The sequence below is a fragment of the Phyllobates terribilis genome, unplaced genomic scaffold (assembly GCF_046119375.1).
Source record: "Phyllobates terribilis strain yellow unplaced genomic scaffold, ASM4611937v1 Scaffold_5__5_contigs__length_657084704, whole genome shotgun sequence".
Lineage (NCBI taxonomy): Eukaryota > Metazoa > Chordata > Amphibia > Anura > Dendrobatidae > Phyllobates > Phyllobates terribilis.
This window is the reverse complement of record NW_027362765.1, coordinates 363,617,546-363,637,271: the sequence shown is the minus strand read 5'-3', so window position 1 is coordinate 363,637,271 and position 19,726 is coordinate 363,617,546. Positions and strand designations below refer to the sequence as shown.

Below are 19,726 nucleotides of genomic sequence, written 5' to 3'. Positions count from 1 at the left end.
TTTTTTCTGCAGGCAAAACCTGCTCTTTTGGCAGTAAAGAAGCGACGTCAAAAAAAGCAGGTTTTGATGATTTTTTCTGAGCTTTTGCTGCGTTTTTTTTTTTACCGCGTTTTTGTCAGGTTACATTTGTCTCTTGTGCGTGCTGATAAAGGTTAGTGCATAAATAAAATAACCTGAGTCGACTTCCGCACCAAAAATGCAGCAAAACCTGATACCTGCATTTTTTGCTGAAAATCTTTGACGAAACAGTCAGGGAAAAAAACCAAGGTGTGTGCATGAGATTTCTGAAATCTCATAGACTTTGCTGGTACTGTAAAACACAGCTGAAAATTTGCATTAAAAAAAAACCACAACATGTGAACATAGCCTAAGACTGTGTGTCCACGATGCGTTTTTTAAGCGTTTCCGCAGGGGCAATTCCACCGCGGAAACGCTTAAAAAACGCTTGGTAGAAGGTCTGCCATGTTCCCCAATGATAATCCGCATGTGCTGTGCACATACTGCGGAAATTTCCGCTGCGGATTATCATTGCGTAAAAATCCGCAGCATAACCATTAATTTTGTGTAAATGCTGCGTTTTTGCCGCCATTGACTTGCATTGAATCGCTTAATATCCGCATGACTACATGTGCTCATGTGGATATTAAGCGATTCAATGTGCGGATGGTACCCGGGTCTGGAGAAGAGGAGACTCTCATCCAGACTCGGGTGCCATAAGTACCTGTAAAAAAAAGAATTTAAAATAAAAAATAAACATTATATTTACCTTTCAATGGCCCCTGTCTCCTCAGCGATGCGTCCAGGCTCCCCAGCGGCTCGCGATGGTCTAAAAGGACCTTCCATGACGTAATTTAGTCATGTGATAGGTCACTTGACCTCTGACGTCGGAGGTCGCGTGACCTGTCACATGACTAAATGACGTCATAGAAGGTTCTTTTAGACCATCGCGAGCCGCTGGGGAGCCTGGACGCATTGGAGAAGGAGACTGGGGGCCATCAGAAGGTAAGTATAATGTTTATTTTTTACCATTCTTTTTAACTATTAACTTGGTCACACTATATATGCCGGTTGCATGGATTTATATAGTGTGAGCAAGTTGTCAAGCACTTTCCAAGTTATGCTAAAATCGCTTGTCAACCCGCATGCGGAAATGCAAGTGAAGAACGCTTCACATCCGCATGTCCTTGGCAGGAAAAACGCATGCACAATCCGCATGCACAATCCACATGTACAATCCGCATGTACAATCCGCATGCACAATCCGCATGCACAATCCGCATGTACAATCCGCATGCACAATCCGCATGCACAATCCGCATGCGTTTTTTTCTGCCAGGGAGATGCAGAAACGCTCAGGAAAAAATCCTGAGCATTTCTGCATTGTGGGCACATAGCCTAAAGGGGTTTTCCTCATTATTTAAAAAATCTGTTCACAGCCACCAAGACTGAAAACAATGTAAAGCCACGGCCCCACTATCAGTATTCGGTCAGTATTTTTTCTCAGGAGTGGGAGCCAAAACAAGGTGAGGAACAATCAGAGAAAAGGTAGACTAGAAACAAGGCACCAATTCTGCATTTATCACCCACTCCTGGTTTTGGCTCCCACTGCTGAGAAAAAATACTGACCGAATACTGATAGTGGGGTCCTGGCCTACAACAGAGTATTGTCTGCACTGAGACTCTACAATAAACTGCAGCTGTGTAAGGATCAGCGCAGACAGAGCTTCATGTGCGCACGTTCAGGATTTGCTTGCAGAAATTTCTGCAGCGGTTCTGCGGTTTTGATGGGGTTTTTTTGTGCGTTTTTGCCTGCAGATATGCCATGTGTTTTTTTCCAATGCATTGTATAGGAAAAATGCACGCAAAAACGTACAAAGAATGGACATGCTGCTTCTTTTTTTGCACATGAAATTCTGTAAGGAAAAATCCTAATCCTGTGCACAGATCTTGCAAAATCTCATAGGAAATGCTGGGATAAGGTTTACAATGCATTTTTGGAGCCAATTCCGTGCGGATTTACCGTATCAAAAACGCACAAAAAAAAAACGCACCGTGTACACATAGCCTAAGAGGGCAAACATCCCATTTACTCTCCATCATTCCAGCGAGTTTAGTTGCCTGTTTCTTGTGGCCAGTAATCTGGGAAGAGGAATGTTCATTCCCAACTACAGACTCATCATTTTTCAGGTGTGATCATTTTTAGGCTTGCATTAAAAAAAACAACACTATTGGCTGCACAATATAAAGGAGAGATGTGCTGCTGACAACATGATGTTTTGTAGGGACAGAATGATTGGAATCACTATTGTTCTGTGTGCTCAGAATGTTGGTCAGATGCCATTAAATGACCACTGATTGTCTAACCCCAGCATCACACCGATGACCACTGAGCTGGAACAGCCAGGAATAATTGCTGGCTGTGGACAGATAATATGGAAAACTCCTTTAAGTTTTGTCTATTACTTATGTTTTTACTTTAACACTTTGGTGAACTCTACTTACATTTATTTTAACCTTTGGAAGATCATTACATTTTTTCATTTTCTTGCACATCCCTAAATGAGGCTTTTTCTTTTCCTTGCTGGACGAGTTATACTTTATGTGGGCATCATTTATGGTCTATACATTACCTTTTAATTTATATTATTGGGAAAAGTCATTGTACTGCAGCTTTTATTTTTTTTTTTTATGTGGGCATCATTTTTGGTCTATACATTACCTTTTAATTTATATTTTTTTTATGGATTACAACATTCAGTAAATTATTTATCACGCAGGTTGTTATGACTGCGACACTAGCAATTATCTGTACATTGTTACCTGCTGTGTATGTAATAAAGATCATCTTTAAATACACGAATGCCGGAACAACAGGAGAAGTCTGGGATTACATCGACAAACCGAGCAACCGTGCTGTCAGTGCAATAAGGATCTTTAAGCCCCTCACCCTCTTTTTTTTTGATCTGGATCGGCCCCAAATTTGCCAGAATTGTCTTCTGCGACTCCTTACAGGCGGATCCTTCCCTCTGACTCTCTTTTGAATGCTGTGATACGCGCTGACATTGATTCATAGGCTAGGTTCGCTTCCTTTCCTATGTGATATTTGTAAGATAGTTTCTTATGTTTTTGCATACCTTTCTCCCAAGAAGTTTTGCCTGTACTCCATACTCAGCAGGTCTATTTAAAAGGGAATCTGTCAGCAGGAATTTACCGCCCACCCCCACCCCAAAAAAAAGAAAAAAAAATGATTTATTTGCACATGTAGCTCCTTAAGGGAAAAAAAAAACAGAATAAGATATAACTTTTAATAGATACTTTAAAAGACCAACTAATGGTCACATAATGGACAAAAAACATAAGAATATTTGTGCAAAAGAGGGTATTGATCAAGAGTATATTCAAATAATGTCATTCAGGCCGGCCCTAGGTAACCCTAAAGCAACTAGGACCCTGCCTAACAGCGGACGTTTATCACCCTAGCGAGACGATTTGGTGTCCCCGCTCCACGTCGGCCGTCCCTTACTTGCCCTATTAGGCCCTTGCACCAAACATACATTAACATAGATTAACATAGAAATATTTTCTTTATCCTATGCAGTGGTACCGCCCAGATCAAAAATAAATTGTCTATATGCATATAATTAATGTTGCATATACTCCAAATGCTGCATATACTCAGGTCTCTGTCAAAAGATATACATGAAGAGATAATAAATAATCTCAAAAGAGAAAGACACTCTCCAGAATACTAAAAGAGAAAAAAATGAACTTATCTGAAGTAGATAGTAGATTGCTTGCAGATAAAGGCCGGAAAATTCAATTCAGACAGAGTCCTATAGGTTGTACCAGTGCATAGGAAAAGGTCCCAAAAATTCAGGCATAGATGATGCCAACAGCTATCCCAACGCATTTCACCCTCTCCTCATTCAGGGTTCATCAGGGGACAGATTAGGAGATACACCATAGTAGGAGCATCGGCAATAGCAATGTATTGGCCATGAGCCATCAGAGTGAATGCCTGATTCACCATTGTAGTAGATACCCCCATTCATATAGCCGCAATAGCGTGCCAAAACCACCCACCAATTAGAGCCAGGAGTCTAAGGGTCATATCCGGGAGGAGCAATCATGCTCCTATACCCAATAAGGCAATTGACGTATTGCAGCTGCGCTCCAATGACGCGACTTCCGGTCACACATGCCAGTGACGCGGCTTCCAGTCACTCCCCAAACTAGCGTGAACCAATGTGCTGCTCGATATTACCACAGCGTCCTGGTTGAACGCAGCTGCGCTCCAGTGACGCAACTTCCGGCAACACGTGCCAATGACGCGGCTTCCGGTCACACCCCCAACTGGCATGGACCAATATCTAGTGAGTGTAGGTGGATATTTTGGATGGAATCATTGACCCCCTTGGGTCTAAATGAACAACAGATTACAGAAATAGGATAACCTCATGGGTATATAATTATATCTCACATCAAAAAAAACATAAAAAATAACCTTTACTAGATATCATTAAAATATTGCCTTAAGGAACACAAACAAATACTGTATAACATAGAAATAGACATAAAATTTGTGAAAAGATGATCAAATGCTGTTAGCTCAGATGGATATATAGAAAGACATCAAGCTATAGGCTATAACGTCTAACAAGACGAAATGTAGTCCAGAGAGACCCAACCATTCAGAGTCTCTCACAAAAGCCTATTCTTATATAACAGTCATAGATCATAATAGCAAGATTAGCCACTAAGAGTACCGCTAGAATATATTACTCATTTATTTTGATTAAAAAAAGATCCTGATAAGGTTATCGAAACAGCTTACATTCATGCCAGTGGTCAGAATAGACAAAAATTGCTATATCCGATAACTAATGAGGATGATGGTAATGGTCCACCCAGAATTATTGGTACGTTCGACAGCAGGGCAAATGAGGTGTCTACAATTGTCCGTAAATACTGGGGTATCCTTAAGATGGACCCAGATCTCAAGGGGATTGTTTCTGACTATCCTAGCATTACCTATAGGAAAGGACGATCCATTCGGGACCGTTTGGTCCACGGTCTCTATAAACGGCCTATTAACCCCTTTACAACCCAAGGTGGTTTGCACATTAATGACCAGGCCAATTTTTACAATTCTGACCACTGTCACTTTATGAGGTAATTACTCTGGAACGCTTCAACAGATCCCCCTGATTCTGAGATTGTTTTTCCGTGACATATTGTACTTTATGATTGTGGTAAAATTTCTTCGATATCACTTGCGTTTATTTGTGAAAAAAAAAGAAATTTGGCGAAAATTTCGAAAATTTTGCAATTTTCAAAATTTGAATTTTTATGCCCTTAAATCAGAGAGATATGTCACACAAAATAGTTAATAAATAACATTTCCCACATGTCTACTTTACATCAGCACAATTTTGGAACCAAAATTTTTTTTTGTTATGGAGCTATAAGGGTTAAAAGTTGACCAGCGATTTCTCATTTTTCCAACAAAATTTACAAAACCATTTTTTTAGTGACCACATCACATTTGAAGTAACTTTGAGGGGTCTTTATGACAGAAAATACCCAAAAGTGACACCATTCTAAAAACTGCACCCCTCAAGGTGCTCAAAACCACATTCAAGAACTTTATTAACCCTTCAGGTGCTTCACAGGAATTTTTGGAATGTGGAAGAAAAAAATGAACATTTAACTTTTTTCACAAAAATGTTACTTTAGACCCAATTTTTTTTATTTTTGCAGGGGTAACAGGAAAAAATGGACCCCAAAATTTGTTGTGCAATTTCCCCTGAGCACGCAGATACCCCATATGTGGGGGAAAACCACTGTTTGGGCGCACGGCAGGGCTCGGAAGGGAAGGAGCGCCATTTGAATTTTCGATTGTAAAATTTGCTTGAATAATTGGCGGACGCCATGTTGCATTTGGAGAGCCCCTGATGTGCCTAAACAGTGGAAACCCCCCACAAGTGACACCATTTTGGAAACTAGACCCCCCTGGGAACTTATCTAGATGGGTGGTGAGCATTTTGAACCCCCAGGTGCTTCACAAATTAATCCGTAAAAATGAAAAAGTATCTTTTTTTCCACTTTTTCATTTTTACGGATCAATTTGTGAAGCACCTGGGGGTTCCAAGTGCTCACTATGCATCTAGATAGGTGCCTTGGGGGGTCTAGTTTCCAAAATGGGGTCACTTGTGGGGGAGCTCCAATGTTTAGGCACACAGGGGCTCTCCAAACGCAACATGGTGTCCGCTAACAATTTGAGCCGATTTTTCATTCAATTTGTTAGTGGATACCATGTTGCGTTTGGAGAGCCCCTGTGTGCCTAAACAGTGGAAACCCCCCACAAGTGACCCCATTTTGGAAACTAGACCCCTCAAGGATTTTATCAAGGGGTATAGTGAACATTTTGAACCCAGAGGTACGGCACAGAATTTGATAACATTAGGTCATCATATTGAATAAGTTGTCATTAGTCTTGAGCGCAAGTGCTCGCTACTTGAGTTTGCATTGGGTACTCAGGTATGCACCATGTACTGCGTGTGCTCAAGTGACATGCTCGAGTCCCTGCCCCGCTTGTTTCACGGTTATTAGACACCCCAAAAAAAACATGCGGGGATCGCTCGTGCATGGCAGGCAATCCCCGCAAAGTTTTTTTGGCCGCGAAGCATATGGGGCAGAGACTCGAGCATGTCACTCAAATACCCACGATACTCAATGCATACCAGAGCACCCGATGCAAACTCAAGTAGCGAGCACTTGCGCTCAACACTAGTCGCCATATCGTCATCTTTTTTTATTACTTTTGAAAAAAATCCCAACCCCATCACAACCCTAACCCCAACCCTAACCCTAGCACAACCCTAACCCGAGAGTTTATTTTTTACGCCGTTCCTCGTGCGGTATAAGTGATTAGACGACTTTATTCTTCGGGTCGGTGCGATTACAGCGATACCACAATCATATGGGGTTTTTATGATTGACAGCTGTCACACACTGAAAGACGCATTTTTTGTAAAATCTAGTTTTTGCATCGCCATATTTTGAGAGCTATAATTTTTCCATATTTTGACCGACAGAGTCATGTGATGGCTTGTTTTTTGCGGGACGAGTTGACGTTTTTATTGGTGCCATTTTCAGGCATGTGACATTTTTTGATCAAAAACCACCAATTCAGGAATTTTTTTTTTTTTTTTTTTTTTATTCTGTTCCGCATGTGGTAAAATTGATAAGGCAGCTTTATTCTTTGGGTCAGTACGTTTACAACCGTACCACATTTATATAGTTTTTCTATGTTTTGGCGCTTTTACACAATAAAAGATATTTTATAGAAAAAAAAATTTTTTTGCATCGCTTTATTCTGAGAGCTATAACTTTTTGATTTTTCGGATGATGGAGCTGTATGGCAGCTTGTTTTTTGCGGGACAAGATGACGTTTTCAGCGGTACCATTTTTGTTTATATTCGTCTTTTTGATCGTGTGTTATTCCATTTTTTGTTTGGCAGTATGATGATAAAGCATTGTTTTTTGCTTTGTTTTTTATTTTTATTTTTTATCGTGTTCACTAAAGGGGTTAACTAGTGGGACCGTTTTATAGGTCAGGTCGTTCCGGACGCGGCGATACCAAATATGTGTGCTTTTATTGTTTGTTTGCTTTTTTTTCATAATAATATTTATTGATGGGTACATTATATTTTTATTTTTGGTGGATTATTTTTTTTATTTTTTTTTAAATATTTTTACAATTTATTTTTTTTTTCACTTTCTGACAGTTTTTACACTTTTTTACTTTGTCCCACTGTGGGACTTTCATTTTTTTTTATTCTGATCGCCTGCATAGCATAGGGATGGAGCACCATCCCTGTGCCAAGCAGGCAGTCAGCGCTGCACAATGAGAAGATTGTTTGGTCGTGCACTGCGCATGACCAAACAATGTTCCTGCTGCCTGGTGACCCGGATGTTGTCATGACGACATCGGGTCGTCATGGCAACACCCGGGAAGCCCCGGCAGACAGCGGTAGAGGCCGGAAGAGGAGGTGAGTATTGCAATCACCTCCCCTTGCCACCGCAATGCTGCGATCGACTTAGATCACAGCATTGCGGGGGTTAATGTGCCGGGAGCGGTGCGGGACCGCTCCCTGCACATAGTATCAGGTGTCAGCTGTGACAATCAGCAGACACCCGGCGGCGATCGCGCCCACCCGCACAGCCTGTGTGCGCGCGCGATCGCCATGACGTACTAATATGGGTCAGGCTCTTAAAGCCCAGGGCGCAGACACGTATTAATACGTCATGGGCTGTAAAGGGGTTAAACAGGGGTCCTGGCTTGAACGTAGAACATGCGGTACCTTTACATGCGGAAATTGTAAATTTTGTCCATGGTTAAGACCATGTAAAAGCGTTACTGGGAGTATCGGGGGGAAGGCCTTCTTCATGAGGGATTTTGCAAATTGCAAGACTGAAGGAGTAATATACATGGCAACTTGCCCCTGCCCCAAGAATTACATTGGGAAAACCAAAAGGGAACTGCGGAGAAGAATTGGAGAACATCTTGGGGATGTGCGACACAAGAGGGATACCCCTCTTGCCCGCCACATTAGGGAATATCATTCTGATAACCCGAACGCAGTTTCCTTTTGTGTATTAGAGGTGGTCCGGAAAAATGAGAGAGGGGGTGATTGGAATAAGCTTTTACTCCAAAAGGAATGTCAGTGGATTTTCAGGTTGTAACGGGTCCGGGAGGCGGAACCTCTGAGCTACTATACAAGGGGGCGGCCCTTGTAAGGGAGCGGGTGGCAGTCTCTGGGTGAACGGACAGGGAGTTACGGCAAGTGATCAGGGCAGTCTCTGGGTAAGGGGTAGGTACGACCTGTGATGGCAGAGCCTCCGGGTAGGCTAGCAGGCAGGTGGTAGATGTGTGCTCCCAGGTGAGCAAGCGAGAGTCTCTGGAATAGCAGGTGGTCACGGCACGTGACGGCGGACCCTCCGGGCTGGCAGGCAGGTAGGTAACGGAGAAGCGCTCCCAGGTGAGCGGGCAAGAGTCTCTGGAATAGTTGATGGTCACCGCACGTGACAACGGGACCTCCGGGCTGGCAAGCAGGCAGGTAACGGAGATGCGCTCCCAGGTGAGCGGGCAAGAGTCTCTGAGATAGCTGGTGGTCACAGCACGTGACAACGGAGCCACCGGGCTGGCAAGCAGGCAGATAACGGAGAAGCGCTCCCAGGTGAGCGGGCAGGCTGGTCCTTAGACAGACTGACAGGAGTAGTAAGGCAGACCGTCGGACCTCAGACTGGCAGACAGGTAACAAGTATTCAGACAGGAATCAGGCAGGTAACTGGCAGGTACTGGCAGGTAACTAGCAGGAAACTGGCAGGTAACTGGCAACGGGACCTGAGGGCTGAAGCACAGGTGAGACACAGGTGCAAACAACATTGCTCGGGCACCTCCATCTTGGAGGAGGTGCCTTATATATGATGAAGTCCTCCGGCCATTGGCCGGGGACTCTTTAGGGCGGCGCGCGCGGCCCCTTTAAGAGGAGGGGAGCGCGCGCGCGCCCTAAGCACAGGGGCCGGGAAGGAGCGCGCGCTGAGAGCAGAGCAGGAGGAGAACGCCGGGACGGAGCGCGCGCTGACAGCAGAGCGGGGGGAGGAAGCCGGGCACGGAGCAGAGCGGTGAGAGGAGCAGCGTCCCTGCCTAGCAGAGGGCAGGGACGCCGGCACTACAGTACCCCCCCCTTTAGGCCCCCCCTTTTTTAGGCCAGACAGAAATTTAGCTAGGATGAGAGGGGCATGGATGTTCTCCCGGGGCTCCCACGTTCTCTCCTCAGGACCAAACCCCTTCCAATCTACCAGGAAAAAGGTCTTTCCTCTTACCCTTTTGGTGGCAAGAATGTTCTCTACCTCAAACTCGTCCTCAGCAGAAACCGGAGCAGGAGGCGTACCTGTAGACTTGGAAAAAGAGTTAAGTACCACAGGTTTGAGGAGAGACACATGGAAGGAGTTAGGGATCCGTAAGTTGGCCGGGAGTTTCAATTTATAGGCCACCGGGTTGATCTGACTGATGACCTCCAGTGGGCCGATGAACCGAGGCCCTAACTTATAGGAAGGGATCTTGAGCCGGACATATTTGGACGAGAGCCAGACTTTATCCCCAGGGCGGAATTGAGGAGGGTCCAGACGTTTTTTGTCAGCGTGTCTTTTCATACGCTCGGATGACAGAAGGAGTGCGGACCGGGTACTCTCCCATATGGAGGAAAATTTGTTAACAAGAGATTCCGCAGCCGGATTGTCCGCCGAGGTGGAGACGGGAAACGGGATCCGAGGATGCTGACCGTAGACTACAAAAAACGGGGATTTGGAGGAAGACTCGCTCTCGTGATTGTTGTACGAGAATTCGGCCCATGGCAGGAGATCCACCCAGTCAGAATGGTGGGCATTAACGAAGTGCCGAAGGTAACTGGTCAGGTTCTGATTGATCCGCTCCACTTGACCATTAGACTGTGGGTGGTAAGCGGAGGAGAAGTCCAGGGTGACGTCCAGCAATTTACAAGTGGCTCTCCAGAAACGGGAAGTGAACTGTACCCCACGATCCGACACGATGTGACGGGGCAGGCCATGAAGACGGAAGATGTGGCGGATAAAGTCTTTAGCCAGCTCGGGTGCAGACGGAAGACCTGGCAGTGGAATGAAGTGAGCCATCTTGGAGAAGCGGTCAGCGACCACCCAAATGACCGTACAACCGGCAGAGACGGGCAGATCAGTAATGAAGTCCATCGCTATATGCTGCCAGGGGGCAGCAGGTACTGGCAGAGGTAGGAGGCGGCCGGCCGGCAGGTGTCTCGGAACTTTGTTGCGGGCGCAGGACACACAGGCAGAAACAAAGTCTATTACATCCTTGTGCAGGTTAGGCCACCAGTAGTGCCGGGTAATAAGCTGGAGGGTCTTTTTCTGACCGGCGTGGCCAGCTAGTTTAGACGAATGACCCCAGTGTAGAATCTTCTCCCGATCAGGTACTGGTACGAACGTCTTACCAGGAGGAAGACGATTTAGACTCACGGGAGCCACCTGCATTACTCTGGCGGGATCGATGATATGTTTCGGATCCTCCTCGAGATCAGACACCAGAAAGGATCGAGACAAGGCATCCGCCTTGACGTTTTTGTCAGCCGGGCGAAAATGAAGGACAAAATCAAAACGAGCAAAAAACAAGGACCACCGGGCTTGGCGCGGGTTAAGTCTCTGGGCATGCTGGAGGTAAGCCAAGTTCTTGTGGTCAGTGTAAATTATTACCGGGTGAAGAGCCCCCTCGAGCAGGTAACGCCACTCCTCCAATGCCAGTTTGATGGCCAATAACTCTCGGTCTCCTATGGAATAGTTGCGCTCAGAGGAGGAGAAGAGTTTAGAGAAGAAGCCACAAGTTACCATCCTCCCGGAAGATGATTTTTGAGTAAGTACCGCTCCGGCTCCAGAGGAGGAGGCGTCAACTTCCAGGAAGAACTGCTTGTTGCCATCTGGGCGATGCAGCACCGGGGCGGAAGAGAAGGCCTGTTTAAGGGAAAGAAAGGCCTCCTCTGCTTCGGGTGGCCACTCTTTGGGATTAGTACCTTTACGGGTGAGCGCAGAAATTGGGGCCGTCCGGGAAGAGAAGTGTGGTATGAAGAGGCGGTAGTAGTTGGCGAAGCCCAGGAAACGCTGAATGGCCTTCAACCCCTCCGGTCGGGGCCATTTCTCGATGGCAGACAGTTTCTCAGGATCCATTTGAAGGCCGGTCTGAGAGATAATGTAGCCCAGAAACGGAAGCGAGGTCTGCTCAAAGAGGCACTTCTCAAATTTAGCGTAGAGATGGTTCTGCCTTAGCCTGAGCAGGACCTGACGAACGTCCCTCCGGTGAGTCTGGAGATCCGGAGAGAAGACCAAGATGTCGTCCAGGTACACCACTACGCAGGAGTAGAGAAGGTCCCGGAAGATGTCATTGACCAACTCTTGAAAGACGGCAGGAGCGTTACAGAGACCAAAGGGCATTACCAGGTATTCATAGTGGCCGTCCCGGGTGTTGAATGCCGTCTTCCATTCATCCCCCTGACGAATACGAACCAGGTTGTACGCCCCACGAAGGTCCAGTTTGGTGAAGATCCTAGCCCCCCTCAGACGATCAAATAATTCTGGAATGAGCGGAAGGGGGTACTTATTCTTCACCGTGATCAGGTTTAGGCCTCTATAGTCTATACAGGGACGGAGAGAGCCGTCCTTCTTTTTGACGAAAAAGAAGCCTGCTCCCGCCGGGGAGGTAGATTTCCGGATGAATCCTCTGGCCAGATTCTCCTCAATATATTCGGACATTGACCGGGTCTCAGCAGCGGATAAAGGATAGATACGCCCACGGGGAGGAGTAGTACCGGGTAGCAGATCGATGGGACAGTCGTATGGTCTATGTGGTGGTAATGTCTCTGCCTCCTTTTTATTAAAGACATCTGCATAAGACCAATAAGGAATCGGAAGTCCAGGTAGATTAGCTGGGGTAGGAGAGGGACGAACGGGATGGACGGGAACCAGGCAGATTTTATGACAGTCCTGTCCCCAGCGAAGGACCTCTCCGGTTTGCCAGTCTAGCACGGGTGCATGTCTCTGGAGCCAGGGCAGACCTAGCAAGAGGGCGTGAGAGAGTCCAGGCAGAACATGAAAGGAGATACTTTCAGAATGCAGCATTCCCACCTGCAGGGTAATGGATTCGGTGATGAGTTGAATGGGGCGAGGTAAGAGGCCCCCATCCACGGCAGCGACAGACAAGGGTACCGCCAGAGGTTTGGTGGGGATGCGGTATTTCTCAACCAGGGACTGTGAAATAAGGTTCCCGGCTGCTCCAGAGTCAAGTTGGGCTAGTTCGAAATAGCGGTTCTCCCCGTAGATGATCGAAACTGACAACAGCAGGGATGGAGAGGATTTATTCTTGTCTAGGTGGACCTCTCTGAGCGAACCTAGACACAGGCGTTTCCCGACCTCTCCGGGCAGGCACGGATCCGGTGCTCCTTACTGCCACAGTAGAAGCAGCTCCCCTCGGCACGGCGTGAGTCCTGACGGGTTTTGACCATCTTGGTCTGGTCGACCTGCATAGGCTCAGGAGAGTGTACCTGGGGAGAGATGGAGGGAATGACGGGTTTCTGGAAAGTAGGAGCTAAACGTGGAATCCTTCTCTCACGGGTGACCTCTTTGGCACGCTCCTGAAACCGTAGGTCAATTCGGGTGGCAAGAGTTATTAAGTCATCGAGAGTGGTAGGAATGTCCCGACCGGCAAGTTCATCTTTAATACGGCCGGACAGACCCTCCCAGAAGACGGAAACCAGAGCGTCGTTATCCCAGGCCAGCTCCGAGGCAAGGGTACGGAACCGTATGGCATATTGGCCCACGGTGAGACTCCCCTGACGGAGGCGTAGCAACGATGATGCAGATGAGGTCTTCCGTCCGGGTTCGTCGAAGACTTTCCGGAAAGCCGTGAGAAAAGCAGGCAAGTTGGACACCAGGGGGTCTCCTCTCTCCCATAGAGGATTCAGCCAGGCCAGGGCCTCCCCGGTGAGATGGGACATGATGAAGGCAATTTTGGCCCGGTCGGAGTTAAACTGGTAAGACAAAAGTTCAAAATGCAGGGTGCACTGATTCAAGAAGCCCCGAGCCTGGACGGGGTCGCCTCCGAAGCGAGGAGGTGCAGAAAGCCGGGGTCCGGGGTAGGATACCATAGTATTAGTGAGCAGCGGAGCCGCCGGATTGCAAGATATGGCACTGGCGGAGGTTGTTGGTGGATCAGACAGAGTGTTCAGGCGAGTATTAACATTCCGCAGGTGACCCAGGATGGCCTCCTGTTGGGACCTCTGATGGGACAGTTCAAGAGCGAGGTCCGAGAGCGAGGGAGCTTGGGTGCCACCGGGTTCCATGGCCCGAGCAAACTGTAACGGGTCCGGGAGGCGGAACCTCTGAGCTACTATACAAGGGGGCGGCCCTTGTAAGGGAGCGGGTGGCAGTCTCTGGGTGAACGGACAGGGAGTTACGGCAAGTGATCAGGGCAGTCTCTGGGTAAGGGGTAGGTACGACCTGTGATGGCAGAGCCTCCGGGTAGGCTAGCAGGCAGGTGGTAGATGTGTGCTCCCAGGTGAGCAAGCGAGAGTCTCTGGAATAGCAGGTGGTCACGGCACGTGACGGCGGACCCTCCGGGCTGGCAGGCAGGTAGGTAACGGAGAAGCGCTCCCAGGTGAGCGGGCAAGAGTCTCTGGAATAGTTGATGGTCACCGCACGTGACAACGGGACCTCCGGGCTGGCAAGCAGGCAGGTAACGGAGATGCGCTCCCAGGTGAGCGGGCAAGAGTCTCTGAGATAGCTGGTGGTCACAGCACGTGACAACGGAGCCACCGGGCTGGCAAGCAGGCAGATAACGGAGAAGCGCTCCCAGGTGAGCGGGCAGGCTGGTCCTTAGACAGACTGACAGGAGTAGTAAGGCAGACCGTCGGACCTCAGACTGGCAGACAGGTAACAAGTATTCAGACAGGAATCAGGCAGGTAACTGGCAGGTACTGGCAGGTAACTAGCAGGAAACTGGCAGGTAACTGGCAACGGGACCTGAGGGCTGAAGCACAGGTGAGACACAGGTGCAAACAACATTGCTCGGGCACCTCCATCTTGGAGGAGGTGCCTTATATATGATGAAGTCCTCCGGCCATTGGCCGGGGACTCTTTAGGGCGGCGCGCGCGGCCCCTTTAAGAGGAGGGGAGCGCGCGCGCGCGCGCCCTAAGCACAGGGGCCGGGAAGGAGCGCGCGCTGAGAGCAGAGCAGGAGGAGAACGCCGGGACGGAGCGCGCGCTGACAGCAGAGCGGGGGGAGGAAGCCGGGCACGGAGCAGAGCGGTGAGAGGAGCAGCGTCCCTGCCTAGCAGAGGGCAGGGACGCCGGCACTACACAGGTTATGTACCTTGACTCCGAATGGTCTCAACGAACAACAAAATTATTGTTGTTTCATCTAATTAATAGGGACCACTATGATCAGCCAGCGTGGTTATTTAATAATTTTCTGTAATTATCTTATATAAGTTTTTCTTGCATATCATCCTGTCTATCACAAGCATCGATAACACTCAAATGCTCTATGTGCGTCTCCCTCAAACCCCCTTCTCCCCCCCACCCCCCAACTTTTAATGCATTCTTTACTTATTGAGGTGTTATCTATCTGTATCCTGGACGTCAATATTTATGTATCATATGTTTGATCTATAACTGCAGAGTGTGATCCCTCATATACATTCACACTACTGGCCTTAGTGAGTTGCCACCATTCTTCTGCTGGACTGACAGCCTCTATGCCGTGTAACCTCAATCACAGGAGCTGTCAGTCCAGCAGAAGGCCGCGCCGGACAGGAAAGCATCTATTGTAAACCCTCGTCCTGTGTCCTGTCACATGAGGGCGAGGGACGGCTGTCGTATATTTCTGTTACAGTTCTTTACTGTGTTTTATGCTATTATGAAGGTTTTATAAGGTCGTAGATGGGAGCGCTGAGTCTTGTACATTATGTTGGTTTTATACGGCAGAGTATGGCACATTTATTTGTTTTGTACATTTTATGGCATTTCTACTTGTTATTTACACCAGACCCATAAAACAGAGGGGGAATGAGTACAGGAATATGCTGGCCAGGCGTCTCCGGACTTTTTGATTTGACTCTGCATCTAATGACTGCCTGGTAAGAAATGAACCCATTGATCTAGTAGAAGTCCAATTAAAGATGACAGAACATTCCCACTGAGATCTGCCTTCTTAATGATCCATTGAGGAAAACGCTGGTAAGATTACAGCATTCATGGCAGTGACGGACATAGCATTGGTGCAGTGGCACAAGGGCCCAGGCGGTAAGGGGGCCACATCCAGCTCCAAGGCAGGTGGAATTGTGCATTATGATGAGATATTAGACTGTAAAGGGCCCGTATAGCGATCTTGCACAGTGGCGTCTTCTGTCTATGTCCGCTCCTGATTTATAGGAAAGTCATCTCCAGTATACAATCCGCTAAGTGATTAGTAAAGGTCTGGTCAGGAAGTGATGTGTGCAACACAAAACTAATTCCCCCCCAGTCACTTCAGACCTTTCAAGTCTCTTGTGCATAAATCTGAGAATGTCACAAGAAGCTTTTTTTTGTGTGAACAGAACTTTTCAGAAGTTTCGGTGTAAAAATAGATGCGCCGCCTCCTTATACTACGAGGGGAGATTCCTTCAAGTATAGTATGGGACAATGCCGGGCGCATGGGAATTCACAGGTCAATCTTTTTACTAGCTAAATACATGTACTGAATCAATGACGAGCGACCCCCCCTAGACGTACGTGCCTGAGCCCGGGGGGGGCGCTGCCGTGAGCATTGTATGTTATGTATTCCATGTATGCAGTGTATGTTGTATGTTTCAGCATTAGGTTTTTATATGGTTTCCATATTGGGATGTGCTCTATTTATGGCCCTGGAGATGGGACTTTTCTATGGTGTAAGCCCTGGCCTTGCTGTTTTCTAATGGTTTGAGTTACCCAAGTGCTTATGTGCGAGGACAGAGAAGCTGCCGGATAGCCGATGTCTGGCGATCACCATGGCTGCTTGTAAAACATCGGCCCCGGGTAACAATAAAATAATCAGGTTCTGCATTAAGAAGTTCACGTCTCAGTTCACACATGTGTCGGCATTCCAGTGTTTTGTTCCTCTGGATCAGTGTTGGATCCATCAACATGGCAGAAAACAGCATTGGCTACTGGACCCTAATGACTTATAATGGGGTCAGTTGGGTGGTGTGCCGCTCTATGCTGTCTATCAAACGTGAAGTAATCTGGGGGGGGGGGGTTTCTAGACAGCACCACGCCTGTGCATAGGCCACGCCTGGTATTGCATCACAGCCTCTTTCAAAAGAAGACAAGGTTCCTTTAATAGGGCTACTTCCAGGCTTTTTGCTTAGTCTTAATGAAATAAAACCACTGATAGAAGACCGAAAATAAGACCCTTGTGAGAAACCCCTGGGACTGTGTGAACCACCCTCTCTGATCGGAAGTGGCGTTTGTGTGTTTTGCATTTTGCCGATGATTTGCTCTTCTCCGCCTCTATCTCCTCTTTCTTTATTTTTCCTGTTTTGTTTTTTTTCCCATTACTTTTCAGGATAATAATAATAGCAGCTCCACAATGATGTCCTGAAGTCCGTGCACAAATGTGCGGCATGCTTCACTACGTGACCGTCACTGGTTAAAAATGTTTTACAAGTTTCTCACAATATTGAATAGAAGGGGAAGTCCTGGGTATGAATAGCACGTCTTCATCGATTGTCAAGTGAAACAACTGCAGATTACAGAAGATATTTCCAGCCTGTGTACAGACTATCCTGGCGGTGATGTCCTTGTGCTGTGCGACCCCCTTCAATAGTCTTCTCCTCTTGTCATGTGGTGCTCTGGATACATCCACAGTTCTTATTAGAAACATTGATTGTTTTGAAAGGGTATGAGTTCCTGATTGGTGGAGGTCCGACCACAGGTACACTCATTGCCGAGACCCTCACTACTGAGATTCACTGCTGAGACCCTCACTACTGAGACTCACTGCCGAGACCCTCATTGCCAAGACCCTCACTACTGAGACTCACTGCTGAGACCATCACTGCCAAAACCCTCACTGCCGAGACCCTCACCGCTGAAACTCTCACTGCCAAGACTCTCACTACTGAGACTCACTGCCAAGACCCTCACCGATTAGACCCTTACTGCCGAGACCCTCACTAAGGTCTAGTTGCAGTAAGGTTTATTCCAGAACAATCCTTCTATCACATCTCCATGTAGGAAACTTTCAAATGCATGATCGCAGTGTAACACATTTGTTAATAATAAGTGTATCCGCTCTGCCCAGTGGCAGGATGCCTGCTTGCTGTCAGTGAATGGAAACAATCCTGAAAACTGTTATACGTCTGGTATATTGCAGTCCTGTGCCGGGTCACTTACTTGTTTGCCCGGGGTTATGTCTGACTTATCCATTTGCTGGGGGGATGAGTCAGTCAGAATGTAAAATGATAAATCTTTAACTTTTTTTTTTCGCTGCTGTCTACCTTCTTTTGATAAAAACCAAAAAGATGGAATCCACTGACAGATTGCTGACTGAAGAACACAACGTGATGTGAACTTTTCCTAACACGCTTTCAGGCTTTTTGTGTCCGTTTTTCATCCGTTTTGGTTCCATGTGTCAGTTTCTACCGTCCTTGTGTCATCAGTTTTTCATATACAAAAATAACACTACAAGGATTTCCCAAGCGTCTGCCAGCGACTGTTCCACGAACAACCATCCAATTTCTTTTCTCAGCACCATTCACATTAATGGGTGAGTTTGATCTGCAAAACTGACCAGAGGAGGAATTGTTTCTGATCTTTTTTAGAAAGATCATAGGCAGCAACAAAAATAAAACAACAGCGGACCAGTGATTAGCTCCATAGATTGTGATGTGTCTGTGTGCTGTCAGGCGAAAGGAAGTGACAGCAAATGAAGGACAGAAATCAAAAAACTGACCAGCTCCTCCAAACAGAATAAGACACGTGTGAACAGGTGCAAACCATTACGATTATTCGCTATGACCAAGAAAATACAGCGGCACTCTGAAACGCTATAATATGCAAACATTGGATATATGAAATTGGAACTGCATTATACTGCTATAGAAAATACGTTAAGAAATGAAGGTACTACTTAGCACATAAATTGGCCAATTCATGAGAGCCCATCAGCCGCAACAAGGCGTAGCCCTAACCTCATATGTCTCTCCCGGGCTGAAAGCCTACAAATTTAAGGGTAGGCTGAAAATAAAAAAGCTTTAAGCTGAGGGAGGAGGGGTGCTCAGTCAGTCCCATCAAAGTCAGATCTTCATCTCTGGTTTCGCAGCAACTTCCGTACATTATACTGTGAGGTAGCAGCAGCATCGCACGACCTGTAGATGTGTCACCAAAGCTGCCGTGTAGCCTCAGCCTGATCCCTGCCCGTACATCTGCAGCAGATAAAGAGAAGCTGATCTTATTTGCATCATTATTTTAATTCTGATAGTGGTCAGACTCCCCCCAACTGCTGTCTTTGGTGGGCAGAACTTTTGTTTTATCTTTTTTTTTTTTATTTATTATTTTATTGTAATCTAAAAGGTTTCCTAAAAAGATATATACGTTCTTAGATGGCCAAAAATAAAGTTATAATAAAATAATAGTTCATAAAAAGTAATAATAAATAATTATAAATAATAAAATAATAATATAATAATATATTAAATATAATAAATAATAAAAAGTTTAATAATAAAGTAAAAAAAAATAATAATAGATTACAGTAAAATAATTAATAAAAAAAAAAAAGAAAAGGTAAAATAAAGATCTGACTTTGATTTTATTTGCTACTCACGAGTTACATCTGCAGGAACTTATGGATTGTAATGCAACTGTATCAACTTTTATGCTGCGAAGTAGCAGTGGAATAGCGCCATCTCTGTCTGTGCAACGTGTATCGGGGCCAAATGTGTCACTTTTGCACAGCGGTCAGTCTACCACCGATCTGACATTGGTGCCATAGCCTAGATACTGTATATGATGCCAATATTTGTGGTGAACCAATATGAATTATAGGACAGTTATAATTCCACTAGATGGTGGCCCGATTCTAACGCATCGGATATTCTAGAATAGG

The 19,726-nt window shown here is 46.4% G+C and overlaps 1 long non-coding RNA gene across 1 annotated transcript in view; it reads left to right on the top strand.

Moving 5' to 3' along the window:
* The window catches only part of LOC141271177 (uncharacterized), a 45,936-nt gene extending 27,026 nt beyond the window's left edge, over nt 1–18,910 (top strand). The window contains exon 3 of the long non-coding RNA XR_012321856.1: nt 17,183–18,910. This is a non-coding gene — a long non-coding RNA (uncharacterized lncRNA). The remainder of the gene's footprint in view (nt 1–17,182) is intronic.
* Nucleotides 18,911–19,726: the final 816 nt, after the last annotated feature.